The sequence below is a fragment of the Mesoplodon densirostris genome, chromosome X (genome assembly GCF_025265405.1).
Source record: "Mesoplodon densirostris isolate mMesDen1 chromosome X, mMesDen1 primary haplotype, whole genome shotgun sequence".
In the NCBI taxonomy this organism is placed as follows: domain Eukaryota; kingdom Metazoa; phylum Chordata; class Mammalia; order Artiodactyla; family Ziphiidae; genus Mesoplodon; species Mesoplodon densirostris.
In genome coordinates, this window is record NC_082681.1 from 11,486,700 (window position 1) to 11,506,269 (window position 19,570).

Here is a 19,570-nt window from a genome sequence, read left to right on the forward strand (position 1 = left end):
CTCACTTACCTGGATCATCCTGTGGGTACAAGAGGAAAATTAAAATTATGTCATCTTAAAAAAAAAAAAAGTCAGGGGCTTCCGTGGTGGTGCGGTGGTTAAGAATCCGCCTGCCAATGCAGGGGACACGGGTTCATGCCCTGGTCCAGGAAGATCCCACATGCCACAGAGCAACTAAGCCCGTGAGCCACAACTATTGAGCCTGCACTCTAGAGCCCATGAACCACAACTGCTGAGCCCGAGTGCCTCAACTACCGAAGTCCGTGTGCCCAGAGCCCGTGCTCTGCAACAAGAGAAGCCACCGCAATGAGAAGCCCACGCACTGCAATGAAGAGAAGCCCCCGCTCGCCGCAACTACAGAAAGCCCACGTACAGCAACGAAGAACCAGTGCAGCCCACAAATAAATAAATAAATAAATAAATTCATTTTAAAAAAAAAGAAGCCTGCTGCAGACAGAGGAGGTACCACGGAATATAGCCCTTTACTTGCTTTCAGCCCTGGGAGGTCCTAAAGCATGGTGGCCAGATGTGGGGTCCGCTGACTTCCCATTCGGGCATCAGAGAGAGATGAGGACCTTGCTCTGAGGGGCCCTGTTTCATGTGAGGAGAGGGGAGGGGGCCCAGGCCCTGCCAGGCATCCAGAGGAGGATCTTGAGGCAAGACCTGGGCGACCCCCTTCCCAGACAGTGCGGGACCCACAGGAAGCCGCCCACACAACCAGCACAGGCCGTCCGGGGCCGCCCAGTCGGGCAGAGCACCCCTCCCCCACGTCCTCTATGGAGGGGGCGGTCTCAGGGAAATGGGGACCTTGGGCCGAGGGACGCATCATCAGGTCAGCAAGAGGGAGGGCCCATACAAGCCCTGTCGGGAGTAAATATAAATACTACCTCGGACAAGTCTGCGGGTATGCCTACAATCTCAGAGCGGGAGGGTAGCTTGCCTGCCTCTACTGTCAACCCTCCGCAGCCGTGGCACGTTGTAGCTGACATAACGTTCGCTCACTTCTGCCTTGATGTTCTCGGGGAGCATCGGCTTGTTCTGGAGCCCACGAGGGAAGCAGCCCAGGCAGTGCCGGAGTCAAGGTGAGGACTCTGAGCCAGGACGGAGTGGCTTTTCCACCCCAGAGCAGGGATCCTGTCAGCGCCCTGCAGAAAGAGTGAGAATCCCGTCAGTGCCCCGCAGAAAGAGCAGGAACCCCGGGCCCCGCCCTGCCCCTGCTGCCATCCCTGGGACACCCCAGGCAGGGTCCCTGGACGCAGCGTGTGGGGACTAGCACCTCAGGAGTCTGCAGGACAGGAGGTTGTCTCTGAGACGTGCAGACTGAGACCAGAAGAGAGAGGATTCCTACGCTCTGCCAAGCTTCTGGGTGAGGCCCCTGAGGAAGGAGGGAGAGGCCTCCACCGCAGAGGCTTCGCCCCCCCTGTGCCGGCGGTCCTGGAAAGCCGCCAGCACAGGCCGTCAGCTGTGGCGCTTCGGGCGCTGCCGGGAGTCTGAGGGACACGAGGCTAGGCTGACGGCTCGCGGGAGGGAGGAGCCCCAGGCATTGTCTGGTGTAAGGGGAGGACCCAGAGGGATGAGAAGCCCACTGCAGGGGGGTTCCGCCGCACGCTTGCTGGCCGCTCTGAGTACACGCAGGCAGGCTTCTTGGACATGTGGTGAGGCTTGTTAGTGGGGACTGGACTGGGCAGCAGAGGAACGAGCCCAGGCCCCGCCGGGCGGCAAGGCGAGGGTCCACAGGGAGGAGAGGGGCCCTCTCAGGTGCCCTAGACGGGCCCCTCCCGCCCGCTCTGCCCCTGCCGTCTTTCTCGCGAGAGGCCCGGGGCAGCGGTCCCGGATATGACGTGTCCTGATTTCCGGCCGGGGGCTGAGAGACCGAGGCGTCGTCTGCTGGGGCTGGTGTTGCGGACTTGGGTCGGTGGAGACGGAGGCCCTCGCTGGCCAGCAGAGGTGAGGACGGGGAGGAAGGCCCGGGGACCGCTCTCCGCAGCCCCCGGCCCGCCCTGCGTGGCACCCCGGGCAGCCCAGGCCGGGCCCTCGGAGGTGTTCTCCCTGGGTCTCCGTGTCAGGAGCATCGGGGCTGGACTCGGGTTAGAAAAGCGGGGGTCCCGGCTCTGCCAGCTGTTAAGGGGGGCCCTCGTGGAGGGCCGAGGGAGCCTTGCAGTCCACACAGGGGGTCCCGTGGGCGCCCGCCCCGCCCAGTCCGGGGCTGGCTGTGCGCCCTGAGCCGACTCGGGCGGGGCTGTGGGCCGCGGGGTCCCTCTCCATCTCCTGACGTCTCTGCCTGGCGACCCAGGGCCGTGGTGGCCGTGGGCTGAGGCAGCGGCCTCAGGTCAGAAGAAGGGAGGGGGCCGGGCCGCATGGGGACTGCGTGGGAAGCCGTGAGGATGGACGAGGGCACCTTCCGCGGACGTGGAGCCCCACGAGCCCCCCCGGGAGGGCTCAGCGATGCCCCCTCGTTCCCTCAGGACGCCGTGGGGCTGGTCTCCGGGAGAGACACCTTTGCCTGAGGGCCGACGGCGGCACCTTGATGGGGGACGGGAGCTCCCCCCGCCACCGAAGAGACGGCGTTCAGCCCCTGCTGTCAGCCCTAGGAGGTCCAGGGCAGGGGTGGCAGGATGTGGCCTCTTGTTACTGTTTTTTTTTTTTTTTTTTTTTTTTTTTTTTGTGGTACGCGGGCCTCTCACTGCTGTGGCCTCTCCCGTTGTGGAGCACAGGCTCCGGACGTGCAGGCTCCGGACGCACAGGCTCAGCGGCCATGGCTCACGGGCCCAGCCGCTCCGTGGCATGTGGGATCTTCCTGGACTGGGGCACGAACCTGCGTCCCCTGCATCAGCAGGCGGACACTCAACCACTGCACCACCAGGGAAGCCCTCTCGTTACTTTTATCTGGACCTTCTCAGGGCAGCGGGGCCCTAGACCTGAAGGGGCAGGGACAGCTCGGCAGAGGGAGGAGTCCCAGGCTTTCCCCAGGCTCAGATTAAGGACTGAGGGCACCGCGAACACCAGAACAGATGGGGCCCAGCAGTTCTCTGCCCTTGCTGTCGACACGGGAGAGCCAAGGATCGTTACTGGATGTGGGCCCCGGCTCACTCTTTTTCTGGGGGGTTCCCAGGGTGGTGAAGACCTTGGTCTGGTGGGCGTGCCTGAGTTTAGCCCCGGGAGAACTACCACATGCTGCCAGGCGTCAAGATAAGGACCCTGAGGGAAGATTTGCTGGGCCTCCCACCCTGTAGAGAGGGGTCTCACAGCAACCTGCCCCTGCTGTCAGCCCTGGGAGACCACATAACAGGGTTGCCAAATGTGGCGTTTATTGACTTCCACTCTGGGAGTCTCAGGGAAGTGATACTTTTTCTGAGGGGTGGACCTCAGGGTAATAGAGAGGACTGTGAGGGAGGATTGAGAGGACCTCCCTCCCAGGTATATTTGGCCTCTGTCTGCCCTGAAAATACCCGTTTTAGAGAGAAGGGGCCCCAACCCAGCCCTGCCCCTCTTGTCAGCCCCAGGAGACCACAGGCAAGGTTGGCCGGATGTGGCGTTTCCTGAGTTTTGCTGGGGGGAGGGTCTCAGACAGGTCACAGCGTCGGTCTGAGGGGAAGCCACATCAGTTCAGAAGAGGGAGGCGTCGCAGGCTGTATCAGAAGTCAAGGGAAGGACCATTGGGAGGCCTGAAGGCCCCCTTTCCCTGAAAAGAAGGATGCCACAGAATCTCAGCGTTGGGAGGATCAGAGTAGCAGTAAGCAGATGGGAGGAACTCTCACTTCTCTGCAAGCTCTACCAGGAGTCAAGGGGGTGGAGTGTCTCAGGGAGGTAAGGGCTGGGTTGGAGCAGAAAACTTCAGGTCAGCAGAGGGTAGGACAAGCCTTGCCAGGAGTACAGATGAATACCTTGAACGAGGAGTGAGTGCATTCCCCATGCTAGAACAGACCCCAGGCAGGTGTGGCTGGATTTGGTGTCTGTTTACTTTGTCTGGGGTGTCCCAGAGAGGTGAAAGCTTTGGTCTGAGCTGATGACACCAGCAAAGGGGGGAGTCCCAGAATCTGAGGAGTCGAGGTAAGGTAAAGGCCTTGAAGGAGGACTAAGGTTACCCCCTAAGACAGACAGAAGAGGTGTCACAGAAATTCCACCCTGTCCCCACTGTCCACCCTGGGAGGATCCTGGCAGGAAAGCCCAGATGTGGTGTACCCTCACTCCCTGCAAGGGGTGCGTGGAGGTGTCCCTGGGAGGTAAAGCCTTGGTCTGAGAAGGATGATTTCAGGTCACCAGATAAGGTGGGCCCAGACCCTCCAGGAGTAAAGAATACATTGAGGGAAGACAGAGGGAGCTCCTTATCCCAGAACAGAGGGAACCCAGCCCCTGCTGTCAGCCATGGGAGACCCCAGGCTGGGGTGGCTGGATGTGATGTCTCTTCATTTTTGCCTTAAGGGTCTCAGGGAGGTGAAGGCCTTGGTGTGAGTGAGAAGACAGGTCAACTGAAGGAGTCACATCCGGTCAGAAGAAGGAAGAGTCTCAAGCTCTACCAGAGTCAAGGTAAGGACCCTCGGTGAGGACCAGAGGTACTTCCAACCCCAGAAAGAAGAGACCCCATTGAGTCTGGCTATCTCCTGTCCTCAGGCCTGGAAAGACTCAGGCAGGGTTGGCTGTACAGGTATGCCCTCACTTTCTCCAAGGGTGAGAGAGGTGTCTCTGAAAGGTGAGGTCCAGTCAGTAGTGGGTAGCCTAGGCCCTGTCAGGAGTAAAGATGGATAACGTGACGGAGGATTGAGGATAGCCCCACCACAGGACACATGGGGACCAGCTCTTGCTTTTGGCAGTGGGAGGACATAGCAGGGGTGGTAAGATGTGGTGCCCCATTTTGGTCCATGGGTTCTCAGGGAGGTGCGGTCCTCGTTCTGAGGAAGTGGCAGTCTGAGGGGAAGCCACATCAGGTCAGCAGAGGGAAGAGTCCTAGACTCTGCCAGAGTTTAAGGTGGGGACCCTGAGTGAGGCCTGAGGGCACACCCTCACCCGAGGACTGAAGGCACACCCAGCTCGGCCCTTCCCCTGTTGTCAGCTCTGGGAGGCCCTGGGCACAGTGGTCAGATATGGTGTACCCTCACTTCCCTCTTGGTGGTCTCAGGGCTTGTTCTGAAAGGGCCAGACTCAGGACAGCAGAGGGGGGAGTCCCAGAACCTACGAGGCATCAATGTGAGGAATGAGGGTAACACTCAGCTAGGAGAGAGGGGTACCCCACAAACTTCATTCACCTCTTTCCGTTACCCCCGGGAGGCCCTGGGCAGGTGTGGTCGAAAGTGTTACCCCTTCACTTCCTTCTCATCTGTTTAAGGAATGTGACCTCTTGCCTTAGGCTAGCAGAGGCGCAGGAGGAGAGGGCACAAGCCTCCTTAGAGGAAAGGTAAGAACCTTAGCATGGAGGGGATCATCACTCCAGAACAGCGGGGACCTCACAGAACTCGGCCCCTCCTTGCCTGTCAGGGGCTTCAGGAGCCATGAGGTGAGGGCCTGGGTGTGAGGCACATGTCCTCAGGTCAGCAGGTCATAGGAAGCCCAGACAGTACTGGGAGACAAGGTGAGGTGTGCACCCTGAATGTCTGCCAAGGACCCCACAGTGCCTGACCCACCTGCCCACAGTCAGCCCTGGAAGCCTCGGTTTGTACTGGTTGGCTGCACCCTGAGGAGCTTTCTCGCATCTTCCTACAGGTCCCTAGGGGACAAACTGTCCAGGGAGACCGGAGCCCTGTGAGGCCCTAGAGCACCCCCTAAAGAGGGCATCTGAAAGCCAGCCTTTGTCAGAGCTGCCAAGGGTGCATTTCTCTGCTGAGGCTGCTGAACCACTCCCTCTCTACCCCAGGCCCTCAGATCCCATCTCCCACCATCCTGCTTACACTTCTACCCGCTGCCTCCAACAAGAGTCATCATGCCTCACTCTCCAAAGCATCTGTGCCTCACATTTGAGCCAGGCTTTCAGACCCTAAGTGACATGCAAGACCTGCTGATAGTACAGGTTCCCCCAGCTGAGGATGAGGAGGAGACCGCCTGTTTCCTCTTCCTCTTTTGCTTTCTCCTACCCCTCAACTTCCCCCCCTTCCTTTCCTCTGCTACTGGGCACCCCAGAGGAGGAGCAGGAGGAGGAGAAGGAGAAGCAGGAGGAGGAGGAGGAGCAGGAGGAGATGGAGGAGGAGAAGGAGGAGCAGAAGCAGGTCATAGATACAGAGGTGGTGGGTGGGGTGTGGGCAAAATGTGTGAAAGGGGCCAAAAGGTATAAACTTCCAGTTATAAAATAAATAAGTCATGGGGAGGTAATGTACAGCATGGTGACTATAGTTAATAATACTGTATTGCATATTGGAAAGTCGCTAAGAAGAGTAAATCATAAAAGTCCTCATTACAAGAAAAATAATTTTTTGGTAACTGTGTATGGTGATGGATATTAACTAGACTAATTGTGGTGATCATTCTGAAAACCCAAAGGTTTGTTATAGTACAAGCTGATGGCTGCTTCCAATATTTATATGGAAATGCAAAAGACCTGGAATAGCCAAAAGAACTTTTATTTTATTTATTTATTTTTAAAATTTATTTATTTATTTTTGGCTGCATTGCATCTTCATTGTTGCGTGTGGGCTTTCTCTAGTTGCAGCGAGCAATAATCAACACAGTGTTGTATTGGTATAATGATAAAAATATATAACTGGAATGTGATAGAGATTCCAATAATAGAACCATACATATATATGCATATATAGACAAATCGATTATCAACAGAGATTTGAGGTAGATTAGAGAGGATAGTCTTTGCAAAATCTGAGTCTGGAGCAATTGCATATCCACATGCAAAAAAATTAATTTTGATCTCTACATCTCACCACATAAAAATGAACTCAGAATAGATCATAGACCTTAATAATGCTTTTATATTAAAACCCAGGGAAAATATTTGTTGCTTTGAAACCATTTCTTATGTACAAAAAACCCAGTCTATTAATGAAAAAAAAGATATATTCGATTTAATTCAAATTACAATCTTTGAAAAACACTGTAAAGAGAATGAAAAGACAAATCACAGATTGTGAGAAAAGGTTTGCCAATCACATATCTGATACAGGACTTGTGTCAAGGATATATAAAGAATTCTCAAAACTCAATAGTAAGAAATCGAACAATCCAATAAAAAAACAAGCGAAAGATTTGAACAGACACTTCATCAAAGAAGATATAGGGATGGCAAATAAGCACATGAAAAGATGCTTAGTCATTAGGGAAATGCTATATCACAATTAGAATCTACCGGGTACTTATTAGAAGGTCTAAAATTGAAAATACTGCTGATACTGTGTCTGTGAGGATGTAGCTCACTAGAGCACTACTACACTTCTGGTCAGAATGTAAATGGCACAATCATTTTGGGAAACAATTTAGCAGATTTGTAAAAAGCTAAACATTTACTACCACATGATCAGTCCGTTCTAAACCTTGGTATTTATCCAAGAGACATGAAAACATATGTGATGCAAAGAACTATACACAAATGTTCATAACAGATTTACTCATAATGGCCAAAAACAATAGAAACAACCGAAATGTACACCAACAAGGGTATGGCTAAACAAAATTTGGTATCTCCGTACAGTGGAATACGATTCAGCCATAGAAATGAATAAGCAAAAATACACACAGCTACATGGATTAATCGCAAAATAATTATGCTGAGTGAAAGAAAGAAGACAGAAAAGAATGTGTATTGTTTGATTCCATCTATATAAATTTCCAGAATATTTAAACTGATCTATTGTCACAGAAAGCATATCAGTATTTGCCTTGGTTTGAGGCTGGAGAAAGGCAGCAGGGATTAACAGGAAAGACGGGGTTACAAAGTTGCATGAGGAAAATTTGGAGATGATGGATAGGTTCTCATGTGTATATAAATGTCAAAAATTATCATAGTTCACATTTTAATATGTGCAGTTTATTATATATCCTTTATACCTCCAAAAAGCTGTGAATATTATTTTTTAATTTTTATTTATTTATTTATGGCTGTGTTGGGTCTTCGTTTTTGTGCGAGGGCTTTCTCTAGTTGCGGCAAGTGGGGTCCACTCCTCATCGCGGTGCACGGGCCTCTCAGTATCGCGGCCTCTCTTGTTGCGGAGCACAGGCTCCAGACGCGCAGGCTCAGTAATTGTGGCTCACGGGGCTAGTTGCTCCGCGGCATGTGGGATCTTCCCAGACCAGGGCTCGAACCCATGTCCCCTGCATTGGCAGGCAGATTCTCAACCACGGCACCACCAGGGAAGCCCCACTGGAGGGTTTAAGGGTCAAATTCATAGCATCCTCTGTCATTTTTTACGGATTCAGGATTGTTTCTGGGGAGAAATCCCGATACAGTTTCAGACAGAGGGAAACACATAGAGACGGGAAATTAATATTAAAAAATTGGGGTCAGCCAGCCTTCTGTGGAGCCATAGCATAGCCTGAGGCAAAGGAAAAAATGTTTCACCCCAATGCGTTCATTCACTCATTTGTATTATTAATTTTTCTACCAGGGACTCAAGCGAGAGCAGCTCTGTGCTTTACCCCCACTGTGTTCCCAAGGCCACCCCCAGTGTTACTTTGTTGAGCATTTCTCCACTCAGAAAGTTGCAGTTCACATTGTCATCAATGCAAGGCCACCTTCCTGAGTAGAGCGCTGCAGGTAGTGTGGCTGAGCATGGCAGCCCTGGTCTTTAAAAAAAATTAGAGGTATAAATTACATACCATAAAATTCACTGGTTTCATGTAGTACAATTCAGTGAGTTTTAGTCAGTTTAGAGGTGTACACCCATCACCACAATCAAATTTACAGCATTGCCTTCAACTCAGAAAGAAACCTAATGCTCAGTTGTATCCCCTCTGGTAACACTTGATTCACTTGGCCTCCAAGGCACTTATTTTCTCTTAGTCTTCTGCTTAAGTCACTGGCTTTTCTTTCTTAGCCTCTTTCGCTGGATTCTCTCTTCCTTGTTGTCATAAGGTTGGAATGCCTTTGGGTTCAGCTCTGGGATCCCACCTCTTTTCTCTCTCTGTACTCACCCTGAATGAATGTTTCCAGTCTCATGGCTTTAAATGCCATCTGTATGCTAATATCACCTAATTTTATATTTCCAGCTTAAGCTTTCCTCCTGAACTCCAGAGGACACACTTGCCTATTCAGCATGTCTGTGTGCATGGCTAACAGTCATATAAAATTTAACTCATCTCCTAACCAGCCCCATATTCTCCTTGAACTGGAGACCTCTCTATCTCAAATACTGGACATTCTATTCATTAGTAAAACCTGTAGGCACTCCTTTAAAAATATATACAAAATAAATGTTTTAACTGGTAAGTCAGATAAATACTTTGCAGCACCAAACCTGCAGTGGCTCCCCTATTGAACTAGAATTAAAAGCCAGTCGGTGCAGTGGCTTACAGAGCCCTGTTTAATGAGCTTCCCTTTAGTTTCCTGAACTTCATCCCTAAAGACTCTCCCAGTGTGCACTCCAGCCACACTGGCCTTGATGTTCTTAGAGCCGAGCAGCCACTCTCCTCAGGGCATTTGCATAGGATGTTCCTTAGGTGCGCTCTTCTATGCTGGCTCATGTTATTCCTCTCTCACATCCTTCACATGTTCTAGATATTTGCTCAGAAATCACCTTCTCATTGAGACTATAGAGGAGGACAAATAATTTTTTCTCTACCCATCTGAGTTCTTGGTGGAGACCCAAGTCATAAAAGACAGATTAACAAGAGAAAAACAAGCAAGTTTATTAACATGTATACCTCCTGTACACATGGGAGATACTCAGGGAGAGTAACTCAGAGGTGCTTAGAATTCAGTCTTAAATACCATCTTAATAGGGAAGGCGGAGATGGTATGTAGGCCTCTTAGGGGAGAGTAAATAATTTTTAAGAAAGGTGAAGGGACCTTTAGAAGAATAGATGGGAAGTATGATGGTTTGTGAGAATGTGTGTCTGGCTGTAGTGTTGACTTCTAGCCTCCTATCCTGTGATAAAAGTCCGTCTTACCTGGTTGATGAAACTCCGAGGGAGAGGGTCTATGACAGTTGAGTTCCTTTTGGAGGATCTGTCAATAGGCAGATAAGGGGAGTTCAGAAAAAGCCTCTTCCTAAAGTTGCTATTGTTTTCAAAAGCCTACAGCTCAAAGTAATCAAAATATCAAAGTGGCATAGTTTGGAGTGGCATATTCTCTTACCCTTCAAGACTTCCCTTGACCACTTTCCTTCATTTTACAACCAGTCCCCATACCAGAACTCCACATCCCCTTTAACGTGGATGCGTATTTTTTCCCCTTGACCTTTATCACTTTCTAATGGTAGATAATTTACTTATATCTGTGCCACCTCCACCCTCCTAGAATGCAAGTTCTCTGAGGACAAGTATTCTTGGTTCTTTTGTTTAATGATGGCATGTAATTGGCACCAACAAATATTTGTTGAATGAATACCAAGTGGCAGGGTGTAGCTATCATAATTAAAACAATTGAGTATCTGGTTCAAGAAGTGACTGAAGGGGAGGGGGAACTGGAGGAAGATAGTCAAAAGGTACAAACTTCCAGTTATAAGATAAATAAGTACTAGGGCTGTAATGTACAATATGATCAATATAATTAGCACTGCTGTACATTATATATGAAAGTTGTTCAGAAAGTAAATTCTAAGGGTCCTCATCACAAGGAAAAAATTTTTTTTCTATTTCTTAAGTTTTGTATGTATATAACATGATGGGTGTTCACTAAACTTATTGCAGTAGTCATTTCATGATATATGTAAGTCAAATCAGTATGCTGTACACCTTAAACTTATACAGTGTTGTATGTCAATTATATCTTTTTTATTTTTTTTGCGGTACACTGGCCTCACATTGTTGTGGCCTCTCCCATTGCGGAGCACAGGCTCCGGATGTGCAGGCTCCGCGGCCATGGCTCACAGCCCCAGCTGCTTCGCAGCATGTGAGATCTTCCCGGACCGGGGCACGAACCCATGTCCCCTGCATTGGCAGGCAGACTCAACCACTGCGCCACCACAGAAGCCCTTTCAATTATATCTTAATGAAACTGGACAAAAAAGAAGTGACTGAAGGATAAATATAACAAAATTGAATGCTCAAATATTACAAAGCCCAGTTGCATATTAGTGTGTGCACACACACACAAGTAAAGTTAAAAAATCTCACATTCGTAGTATTTACCCAAATAAATTCCATATGGGTTAAAGAGATAGAGTATAAAATATGAGCCATAAAATCCCACTGATTCCAAAAAGGACATGCACTATCTCTTGTTAAGGAAAGAAAGCAAGTTGCAGAAAAATGTTCTTATAGAATGAGCTCATACTTGCACAGACAAAGATGAGGTGGATAAAAAAAGCCTTAAATTTGTACATATGAGTTAGTAGATGGTTGTGTGAGCAAGGAAAACAGTGTGGACAGATGAGTACAGGGATTTTGGTAATGGCTGAGGCTGGGTATAGGAATTGATTACTAATATTTTTTCTTTATATATTTGTGAATTGTTTCAAATATTAGAATAAGCAAGTAGTGTCTTTTAATTAAAATTTCATGCATTTTAAAAAATTAAACTTAGCTTCTACCACATTAAACAAATTAAAGTCTTCAAGTCTCAAGCTTCCCAGTCTGTAAAAAGGGATAATTTCTGGCCTCATGACTGATAATGACAATTAAGATGACAATTGTCGGGGCTTCCCTCGTGGCGCAGTGGTTGAGAGTCCGCCTGCCAATGTAGGGGGCATGGGTTCGTGTCCCGGTCCCGGTCCGGGAAGATCCCACATGCCGTGGAGCGGCTAGGCCCTTGAGCCATGGCCGACATGCCGTGGAGCAGCTGGGCCCGTGAGCCATGGCCGCTGAGCCTGTGCGTCCGGAGCCTGTGCTCCGCAACGGGAGAGGCCACAACAGTGAGAGGCCCGCGTACCGCAAAAAAAAAAAAAAAGATGACAATTGTTAACATTTACCAAGTTCTCACTGACATTTCAAGCATTGTGCTAAGAGCTTTTATGTGGTTCAGCTCATTTATTCTGCATAATAAAAGTCATGACAGATAATGTTATTACTTCTGCCTCAATGATCTGTTAAGAGGATTAAATAAGAGCCAACACACATGAAAATACTGCTATAAACCGAACACAATCTAGACATAATTTTAATATGCAGTAACACATCTAACAAAGCAAATGTATTGATAGTAGTTTGTTTAGTCCTTGAGAACTAATATACTTGGCTCTTAGCTTATGAGCACTGTGAACAATCCAACCCATTAGCAAGCTTAATCACCACTACAGTGTCACCATGTTGTTCAGTATGGTAGCCACTAGCCACGTGTCTATCAGCACTTAAAATGTGGCCAGTCCAAGCGGAGATATGATGCAAGTGTAAAATACAAACCAGATTTTAAGCACTTTGTGTGAAAAAAGGAAAATATTTCATTGATATGCTGCTTATATTGATTACCAATTGAAATTATATTTTGGATGTATCCAGGTAAATAAAAATAGATTACTAAGGTTGTTTCAACCTGCTCCTTTTGTACTTTTAAAATGTGGCTGCTAGAAAATTTAAAATTATGTATGTGTCTCTACATGTTTCTATTAGACAGTGACACTTTATACAGAATTGTTCCTAGTGAGATTGGTTTTCATGTGGTTACTAGAACATTCCTTGATCAGTTGGCACCTAAATCCTCCCAAAACATACTTACCTGAGGCCCTTCTCAGAACACAGTTGAAACAATCTGGAGTAAAGGAAATGGTTGGGGTGGTGGGATGAGAAATGTGGTATAAACCCTAAAGCAAGGAGATTGAAAAAATTTTCAGTTTCAGAACTCATAAACAGCATTTACTGAATGTGATGATCATCACATCAGTAATGTGATCATACTGATCATCATCAGTATGTTTCTCGGCTATGTGTCTAAGACATAGGTAACATTGACAATATAGAACATTCAGTAGCACTCATTGAAAAACAATGAGAACTACTAGCAAGCCATTTCTTAAAGTTGGACAGAAAAATTAAAAATATACACTTAGATCTATAGTTTTCTTATATACCAGCAGTAATCAACTAGAATACACAAGGGGGAAAACTCCACTCAGAATAAATTTGTCATTAAGACTTCAGTTGCAATATTGAAAAAATCAAAACTTTACAAAAAAATTAAAAAGATATTTTGAGTCAATGGATGAGCATTTTCAATACCAGACAGTAAATTCTGAATCAAGGCACTATATAAGGTATTGTTACCAGGGACTGGGAATGGGGGAAATAGGGAATTGCTGTTCAAAAGGTATAGATTTTCAGTTATGCAACATGAAGAAGTTTTAGAGATTGGCTCTACAACACTGTGCCTATAATGAACAGTATTGTGTACATAAACATTTAAGGGGGTAAATCTCATGTTAAGTGTGCTTATCAGAAAGTTAAAAAAAAATGTCGACTAAAGAATTCAGAGATATCATTGGAACAGAACTGGTAGTTAAAATGGAATAAGGGAAATACTAGATTTGTGGAGATAAGGCCAGAAAATATTCTTCTTTTCACATACTCAAATGCATTCCTCATAGGTTAATCAATTGAATGTTAAAACATGAAAGAGTATTTTCCAAGGGTAATAGCTTTGGAGTGATACTAAGTGAGAGATCATTATGAACAACATGTTGAACCTCATAGCAGGACAAAATAAAATCATCGATATGTTTGAATATGCTGAAGAGGAAGAGAGGAATGACAGTGGGAGGAGAAGAGAATGAGTAGCAGAAAGAAGGGGGGAAGAGGTTGGAGGAAGGAAGGAAAGAAAAAAAGAGAAAGAGCAGGGAAGGGGAGACAGGAGGAGAGGAAAGCAGAGGGGAGAGGAAAGAGGACAGGAGACAGGAGAAAAGAGGAGAGGGAAGGAGAGGAGATCAGAGTGAAGAAGAAACCAGAGAAGGGAGAGGAGAGGAGAGGGGAGGGGAGGGGAGGAGTGAAGAAGAAAGAGAAGGAGGGAAGGAAGGTTCACAGAAGAGGAGGAAAGAAGGGGAGGAGCGTGAAAAGGTAGGAGAGGGGAGAAGGGAGGGGAAAGAAGGAGAGGACTCGAGAAGAGAGGGAGAGAGGAGGGAAGGGGAGGGAAGAGGAGGGGTAAGGAAGGGAAGAAAGAAGGAAGGAAGAGGGAGGGAAGGAGGAGAGGGGAGAGCAGGGGAGAGAAGAGAGGAGAGGATGGAAGGAAGGGAGAGAGAAAGGAGGAGGACATTAGGAGAGGAGGGGAGGGGGCTGGAGGAGAAGTGGAGAAATAACCATAAGATGAGGCATTTGTCCCATGTTTGCTGAAGTATCAGACTTTGCATGAAGTGCTTTGACCAGGATGATCTCATCTGTTGCTCACTGAATACACCTGAACACTGTGCACTGTACTCTAATGTACATGTGGATAAGTGGATTCTGTTATTACTTCTAACTTAATTTTCATTGTGAGGACAAAGTGAGCCAACAAATGTGAAAACAGTTCTGTAAATTGGGAACTGACCTAAAAAAGTGAGGGATGGGGCTTCCCTGGTGGTGCAGTGGTTGAGAGTCCACCTGCCGATGCAGGGGATACGGGTTCGTGCCCCAGTCTGGGAAGATCCCACATGCTGCGGAGCAGCTGGGCCCGTGAGCCATGGCCACTGAGCCTGCGCGTCCGGAGCCTGTGGTCCGGTTTGGGAGAGGCCACAACAGTGAGAGGCCCGCGTACCGCAAAAAAAAAAAAAAAAAAAGTGAGGGATGATTATAGTGTTGTTTTGGGGCCTAACTAACCACTTTACATACATGTTTTCTCACTAAGAGCCCACCTGCCAGGCTCTGAGCACCAGAGATGAGCCCCTTACAGGCTCCATTTCACCCCCAGGGTCTAGTGACAGTTCTTTTCACCAACAGGTCACTAGTACATTGGGGTCTCCTGCTGCTTCCCTGAGTACCTGGGGGGCCAGGGGCCACCACCATCCCCTCCAAGTGCCAATTCCGTAGGGGAAGGTCCCTATCATGTCAGCCAAGGAGCTGCAAACCCAGGTGCACAGAAAGGGGGCAGTGCTGGGGGCTGGGGACCCCCTTTCTCCAGGTTCAGGTCTCGAAATGCCCCCCATGGAAAGGATAAAATTACCCCCTTGAAAACTCAAGAACTTCAAGTGAAACTCCCTGAGAACTCAAAAGATGGTCCAGCAAGGCGGGCCGACAGGAGAAGACTCAGCAAAGAGCGTGGAGAGCAGCCCTTCACAACAGGAAGAAAGGATGTAAAACCCCAGTGAGGAGCCGGCTCCGATGTGTCCAGAACAAGAATGAAGACACCCTCGAACTTGCACGAGGGCTTGAAAGGAGGGAAGAAACACACGTGGCCCCGCTGCCTGGCGTGGGTCCAGGCAGCCCAGCGCCCACGGCTCTCAACTGGAATTCTGCTCTTGGAGGCAAGACATTCCAAATGATTTATGTGCCATACGGTATTAAACCCTGCCTGCCACAATAAGGTGGTGAGAAGATTCATGAAACTGGCCATAAAAGCAAAGGAATGAGGGGCACTGGCCGTGGCAAATTGTGCTCTACAATGAAGATAGTACTGGGGAGACATGGGTGTTGACACAGACAACGGATCAGAATGGAGCCCAGTGGACAACAGGCATATGGAATCATATGGAATGTTTGTGTCTGAGGCAGGGGGAGGGGGGAACGGACAAGTTAATCCCCATGTCTCACCAAAATTCTCAGAAAAAAATCCGAAAAGTGTTTTGAGACGTCTGAAAAGATTCGGCACAAGATCAGGAGTTGCACTTTACAACATGAAGCATAAAAGTGTGGTGCACGGGGTTCTCCTCAGTGATCAGAACAAGTCATAGAGCAGCCTGCAGACCAGGATGCGACGCCCAGCGTGACTCAGGCCTTGCCCATCTGCGCTCCCAGTGGGAGATCCCCGCTTCCAGCTGGAGACCATGGAGCTGCCCAGCAGGGAAGGCCAGGCTGGAGCAGCAGATCACACTGGGTGTGAGGGATGGGCAGCCATGGACGACCAGGGTTGGGGAGACCACCGTATGTCTGCTCCTGCATCTTTGCAGCACTGCATCCCTTAGGATGAGCAAGTGATACTTACGTAAGTAAAATATCAAGGAAAATACGCAGCAAGATAAATGTGAATGCACATGTGTGTTCCTACCGAGCCCCTCAGTTTCTCCAGATCTCAAATTCTCCCACCTCTAAAAATCAGATAACACCCGCTCTTTGAATAACAATGACAAAGTACCTTCGAGAAGCTATAAAATAAAGCTTTAGTGTTGCTGAGGGATTTAGCAAAGCTTTGAATCAATGGATGTATCTCCATTTCTGTACAGCAAGATTATGCATTTAAGATGTTGATTTTTATTTCATTTGCATTAGAAATGTTTTACCTCTGTGCTGCCCAAGATGGCAACCACTAGCCACAGGTGGCTGGCTCTGAACCATCTCCGGATGGAAGTACATTTCGTTTAGTTTAAAATAAATTCAAACTTAAACAGTCACCTGTGTCAGCTTTGGGGAATTCATTCACAAAATGAAATTAAAGAGTAATGAGAGATATTTCTCTTACTGGATATTAAAATGGAATTATAAGACTACCAAATTAAAACAAATTAAAAATTAAAGCTGCCCATCCCTCACACCCAGTGTGATCTGTTGCTCCGGCCTGGCCTTCCCTGCTGAGCAGCTCCAGGGTCTCCAGCTGGAAGCGGGGATCTCCCACTGGGAGCGCAGATGGGCAAGGCCTGAGTCAGGCTGGGCGTCGCGTCCTAGTCTGCAGGCTGCTCTATGACTTGTTCTGATCACTGAGGAGAACCCCGTGCACCACACTTTTATGCTTCATGTTGTAAAGTGCAACTCCTGATCTTGTGCCGAATCTTTTCAGACGTCTCAAAACACTTTTCGGATTTTTTTCTGAGAATTTTGGTGAGACATGGGGATTAACTTGTCCATTCCCCCCTCCCCCTTCCTGGTTTTGGATCAAGAACTGACAGAATTGAAAACAGTACTAAGATTAAATGCTGTGGGAAAATTAGATATTTGTGGAAAAATTAAACTGTTAAATCAGCACTTCCCAATTTACACTCAATATATTTTCACGGGTTAGAACGTTGAATTTTAAAATGTAATACAAGATACAGCTATTGATCTTGAAGGACTTTCATGGCATATTTTAAGTGAGAACAAATTAGAAAAGTTTAAATGCATAGCATGACCCCTGTTTCTAAAAGAAAACAATTCTTTTTTTAAAATTAATTAATTAATTAATTAATTTTTGGCTGCGTTGGGTCTTCTTTGCTGCACGTAGGCTTTCTTTTTTTAGTTGCGGTGAGCGGGGGCTACTGTTCATTGCCGTGCGCGGGCCTCTCATTGTGGTGGCCTCTCTCGTCATGGAGCACCGGCTCTAGGCGCGCGGGCTCTAGAGCGCAGGCTCAGTAGTTGTGGCACACGGGCCTAGCTGCTCTGCAGCATGTGGGATCTTCCTGAACTAGGGCTCGAACCTGTGTCCCCTGCATGGGCTGGCAGATTCCTAACCACTGCGCCCCCAGGGAAGCCCAAGAAAACAATTCTTAAAGATTACAGTGGCATCTAGGCAGGTTGAGGTGGAAGAGCAGGTCAGCCCAGGCGAGGCAGATGTGGAGGTGGGAGAGTTGGGTGCTGATGCTTATATGCACATATGTAAGTGACTGTGTCTGTTTATCTGATCCACTTTTCACAGTGAATGATATGTATGTAAGGTGCTTAGCATTATGTCTGGCTATTAGAAAACACCCAAAATGCAAGCAATTAACATTATTAGGTCACCTATTAAACAAAATGGATTAAAAGATTTTTTCTAATATGCTTAATTAATAAAGGAGTTAATTTATGTGATAAACACTCTGGAAAAGTAATTTATGGTAAGGGGCATAGGGCATAGTAGAAGGTGAGTGGTTGCCATTTTGTATGCGGTGATCTTTTTCTTATAGGGTGATATTTGAGCAAAGATCTGAAGGAAGTGAGGGAACAAGCCATGCAGATATTTGGAGACAGAACAGAATGCTCTAGTCAGGGAAAGCTCCAAACGCACCAAAATACCATGCATGATGTGTTTGAGTTAAGTTAGGGTTGGGTTAGGATTAAGGATACCAACCAGTCAGTACAGGGATGCGTGGTAGAAGATGAGTTCAGAGAAGTAGCCAGAAGGTTGATCGTGCAGGATGATCATGTAATAGAGTATGGATTTTGAATTTTATTCAGAAAAAAGTAAGAAGCTATTTCAAAGTTTTAAGCAGAGGTGCAGTCTGACATGTTTTAACCAAATAACCGAATATCTCTGGCCAATGTATTATGATCAAATTGAGGCCTGGATCAAAAGGGCAGAAGCAGGGAGATCAGTTTGAAGGCTATTGCGATAATCCAGTTAAGAGATAATATTTGGACCATAATGTTACTGGAATGTGGTGAGAACTGACTTGTTTCTAGATATCTTTTGAAGTGCTAATGGACTAGATCGGTTTTGTGAACAAAATTGGCTGTGTCAGAGTTAACTCCAATGTTTTTGCCTGATCATTTGGTAGAAAGGAATTACCATTAAGGGAGATAAGCTAGGGTGATGGTGTGTGTTCAGGGACATGTTATGGATTTGGCAAATTCAAGGTACCTGTTAGATATCCAAGTCAAATTTAATTGAATATTTAATTCTAGAGCTGAAGGGGGATGTTGGATCTGGCCTAGAGCCGTGTAATTGGGATTTATGAGACCATAGGTGAATTTAATGTCATGAGAAAAGATAAAATCACTTAGAAAGCGAATGTACACAGAGATCATAGATGGATGCAAATTTGGGGAAGAGCTTCTTGACTTGGCGCTTAACCCCATCCCCCAGTCCTGCACCATCATATTGTTGGGAGAATATCATCATCCACCCCATTCCTACTGCAAGGAGGGAAATCTACACCTAGCCCAGCACCAATGCAATTCCAGCCAAAGGCGGTGGGATACCACCGATTGCTACTGGGACCTGCAGCCTGACTGCAGTGGAGAACCAATAACATGTGCAGGCAAGGGGGCCAGCTCCTAAACTTCCTCTCCTCATCCTGCCACCACCCTACTCTACAGGTTAGGCAATTGCAACAGTAAATTATATGGTTACCCTATTGCTGAAGCACTTAAAACAAAAGTGCACATAAAATAAAAATAAAGGGATGGCAAATTATGAGACACATGTAAGCTAAAGAAAAGATATTATAGCAATTTTATGTCACATAAAGTAGAATTTGAAGTGAAAACATCATAAAAGACAAATGGGGTGTTATTTACTGGTAACAAGAAAAATGGATCAAGAAGATACAAGGATCATGAGAAAAGCACTATAAAACTGTAAATGACAGAACCACAGAGAAAAGACAATTCAGAAATTTTAGTTGGTATTATTAACACAGTTCTATTGGAAATTGATAGACAAGGCTACAGCTACCAAAAAAACCCCAATGAACTGGAAGACATAAATAACACAGTAAGAGCACGGACTCTGACAGCAGACTGGCTG

At 47.3% G+C, this 19,570-nt stretch overlaps 1 long non-coding RNA gene across 2 annotated transcripts in view; it reads left to right on the forward strand.

Annotated features, from left to right (window-relative positions):
- Positions 1-1,246: 1,246 nt before the first annotated feature.
- LOC132482692 (uncharacterized) overlaps positions 1,247-19,570 on the forward strand; it is a 49,942-nt gene continuing 31,618 nt past the window's right edge. Inside the window, exons 1-2 of one of the 2 annotated variants that reach the window (XR_009530936.1) lie at positions 1,247-1,366; positions 4,423-4,527. This is a non-coding gene — a long non-coding RNA (uncharacterized LOC132482692). Of the gene's footprint in view, positions 1,367-1,888; positions 1,948-4,422; positions 4,528-19,570 lie in introns of those variants that run through there. The other variant, XR_009530935.1, reaches the window with a different exon arrangement.